Source organism: Lactuca saligna, chromosome 4 (genome assembly GCF_052625555.1).
Source record: "Lactuca saligna cultivar CGN05327 chromosome 4, ASM5262555v1, whole genome shotgun sequence".
NCBI lineage: Eukaryota > Viridiplantae > Streptophyta > Magnoliopsida > Asterales > Asteraceae > Lactuca > Lactuca saligna.
The window spans coordinates 191,213,170-191,217,337 of NC_136420.1; the positions used below are offsets into that span (position 1 = coordinate 191,213,170).

A 4,168-nucleotide genomic window follows, 5' to 3' on the forward strand; every position below is an offset into this window, starting at 1 on the left:
TAAGATTTTAGTTCATAACAAATATAAACCTAAAGAGAGCATGTGAAAGCAAGTGTTCTTAACTAATTAAGAGAGAATGGGAGGGAGTGTATAACTTTTCGACCATTTACATCATGCAAGGAAGAATGAGTGCAAGCCTCATCTTTTATACGCATAAAGTGAATTTATTGACCATAAGTCTTTAACACTTTAAGACAATAATGTCTCCTAAATCCTACTTGTCTCCCCATGCTTTTAAGTTATGTATTCTTTTCATTATTATATATAAAAGCCCGTAACTAGCATCTTGGAAGCATGCCTACGGTTTTACATATATAAAAAGAAGACAAACTTGGTAATTTTTATAAGCTCTTTTATCAAATATAAACCTTAACCTTGTGGTAAAAGACAAAGAGTCATTATGGTACAAAATGTTGTACATGACTTATTAGTTCATACCATATGAATTATCTAATGTTAATTGCTAATGAAAATTATTATTTCCATGAAATAAATAATTTTCAATTTAATTATAAGACTTTATTGAATATTTGTTAAAATTTTTATTTCAATAAAATAAATAACTTCCATTAATAACATATGTTAATTAGCAATATCACTTTAATATTATTCTTGAACATACTAGATCTTTCATAATGTTGTATTATCGAAATTGAATGATATGATAAATACTAAATTAGGTATTATTATTTTAAGTTTGAACTAATAAACTAATTGTTTGGTTATCTAATACTGATTATTAACTTCAATCTAAAGCCTCACATCCAAACAATGTTCTCTTCTGGTTGTCATAATCAATGTCGAAGTGAAGAAAAAAGTGTACCTTAGTGAAGTCGAGTGGAGAAGATATAGAGATTTGTTGTTCGAAGTCTAAATCTCTGATACATAGTTATGAAGTGTAGCATTGGTGGTGCTATGATGTCGGAGGTAGAAGTAGTGAGTGGCGATGGCGGTATCCTGGTGGTATTGGCCGTACATTCGTATGAGAGAGAAAACAGAGTGATGAGATTGGGGTAAAAAGCTAATTGGTCTCTGCTCTCTAATACATATGAAGTAAGAGGAAACGGGTATAAGAGATATGGGAAAATATCAAATTTCATATATACTTTTTAACAATAAACGTTAATTCATTAAGGATAGAGGAATAAGAAACATCAATTAAATTTTTTAGTTGCACAAAAACCAATCATTCAAATCATAAGGTAAAATTTAGTGATATATAACAATATATATAACACAACATATAAAGTTGTTAGTGGTATTTTAATTTTTTTTATGTCATTAATAAACTTTAATATTAGTAAGATAAACTCTTAAGTTTCATTAGATCTATTAATTTCATAATGGTATATAAAATATGTCACTAAAAAACTACTAAAATGATGTAAAAAATACGGAATATATGTTATTAAAAATGTGTGACATTAAATGTCATTTTATTTGTAGCAAATTTAAGTCATTAAAGACTGATTTTCTAGAAGTGTAACGACCGCTTGCGAGCCTACATCTAGCAATTTTATATTCCCTAACGCTAATGCTAACCGGAGTGGAGGGAATTCCAAGCATGAAATGCTTACGTGGATCCACAAGTGAACAACGCTCCCACCCCGGTGGGTTGGGCTTTGCATCTTCACAGAGACGAGAGAGGACGGAAGAAGTGATTGGTTGATGCTTTTTTTACCATTAATTCCGTTGATTTTCCATTTTAATCCACCGAATTAGAAAAAGAAGAAGAAGAAAGGGATAGACCCATTTTACAAAAATCGGATGAAAAAGACAACCGGGTGGACATTTATATGATTTAATTCAACTTATATATTTTGTCTCAGAGATTCTGTCATTTAATCCTATTATATGTTTAACTTTTATTTTAATTATGTTAAATACTTAACTATATATAATTAATTATGTTTATTTAAATTTAAAAATTAATAAGATGTTTATTTGATCTTTTAATTAGTAAAATGATTACTTAAGTTTATAATAATGTTTTTTTTATTTAATTTAATGCTTTTTAAAAAAATTAATATTATTAATTGTAATTATTTCCTAAGTATAGTGGGTTGGTGGTGAAACTCATGTGATCTAAAAGTAACACATTTTTTTTTGTGGGTTAGTGGTGACCATTACATTTAGTCTAAACTAATATTCTATTGTGTGTATTTCTATGACGATCTTGTCTAAACATCGAATATAAATAATTTTTGTTAATTAACTTGTTTTTTGCCGGAGACAAGATATTATTATCGAATAAATAAAGTTTGTCATTATTACATTTCGATTCAAATTGTAGTGTGCTACAATTGTATTTTATATTTATAGGAGATTATGGTGTCCCATCGGAAGTTTCAATTATTGATCTCTATATGACTCTATACATTTTCATTAAGACAAAAAGAAAAGTCTCATATATAATAACTTAATAAGAATACTTTCAACCATGAACTGCTTAATCAATGATGATTTCTTGACCTCAAATGAATTATTTAAAACAAAAAACTACCGGTGCAATTCATTCACGCAATCCACTTGTATTTTTCTAATCTGGGAAAAGTTTGACATAACATCAGTGGCCAAATTTTATTCTTGGAAAAATACAACTACGTATTTATCATTGCTTCAACATATATAATAATATTAATATAGAATAAAATATTGTTACTTAAAAAACATAAACTATTTAATATATAAAAAGGAGAAAGCCAATATATTCCTTTTCTTCCGTCTCCACTCTCCACTAGATACAAGCCTTGATTTTAATATTAAAAAGTGCCAACTCAACCACCACCAATCAAACCTAAAAGTACAACCCAATAAAGCACCATCAAACCTAACCCTAGTAGTACATTGTACCGCATGCATTAACGACTAGTACCGTAACATCTCAGCAGCCATGATTGGCTGTTGGTTAAGGTACATCAAGCTCCATGGATTGTTCATGAAATCATCGTGATTTTCAAACTCAAACAGCCCAGTTGTACTTCCACCATTCGTGCAATTAGTGTTTGTATAGTTGTTGTTCATGAGATTAATGATTTCGTTAAGGTAATCCAGCCGCTGACTGAGCTCACCCATCTGAGCTCTCAACACAGAGTTGTCGGCTTCCACATGAACAAACTGTTGTGTGGTGACGTTAATGGTGGTGAGGATCTGGGCGTTATCTTTCTTGATCTGGTTGATTTGATCGGTGAGATCATCAACATGTTTCTGTTTCCTTATTCTCGATCTTCGTGCAGATTCACGGTTTGATTGCATTCTCTTCCTCTTCCTTTGGTCAAGTAAATCCTCATCGGATCCTGAGTTTTGGATCTGAGACGAGTTCCCACTTGAAGAAGCCATACGAAAAATAACCAAAAAATAAAAACTTGAGTAATATGAATACGGTTTATTTGTTTTGCCAGATAGATGTAGATATAGATATGTATATATGAAGCTGTATTAATGTAGGCGGAGGGTTGAAGGGTTGTTCATGAAAAAACGTAGAACCAGTAGAGGAAGACGACGGACAAAGATTGAACGAGATGGGTCCGGCGACGGAGGGAGGAGTTGATAGTAAAGCCGGACCTGAGAATTTCACTAAGAACAGGAGACATCAATCTCTAACATCTATAGATTCGATGTTGAACGTGAAAAAAAGAAGACAAGAGATGTTTGAATCAAGAAACACCAGGGGAAAGAGAGATGGAAGGAAGAGATTTTTTAAGGAAGGAAGAGGGATGATTATATAGATGAAAATGGTGGTGGGTGTTGGGTTAAAATAATGAAAAAGCGTTTGGAATATACCATGGGAGGGTAGGGAAGTGTGATTGGGGACGTAGGGTGGAGAGAAATTTCCACAAGAAAACAAGTAACAGCTGGAGTTGCAAAAACAAACAATTTTACAGGTAAGCTAATGAAATCAATGCAGTGCTCCATCTCCATCGCATGTTTTAAACTTCATTTCTAACCATTTTTTTAATAACCTTATATTATATAATCTTTTTAACAAAAAAATAATAACATATCATCTACTTAGTTATTGGTGTAACAAGGGGTCAGTTTTACAAAGTTTAAATTAAATTATCAAATGCTAACGAATTGAGCCAAAGTCGAGTGGTAGAAATTTTTGGCCTACGTTCTTGTTAGAATAAAAACAATAATATAATAATATAATATAACTCTTTGACAA

The 4,168-nt window shown here is 31.1% G+C and overlaps 1 pseudogene; it reads right to left on the reverse strand.

Moving 5' to 3' along the window:
* Positions 1-2,655: 2,655 nt before the first annotated feature.
* LOC145043195 (bZIP transcription factor 44 pseudogene) lies at positions 2,656-3,799 on the reverse strand (annotated as a pseudogene).
* Positions 3,800-4,168: the final 369 nt, after the last annotated feature.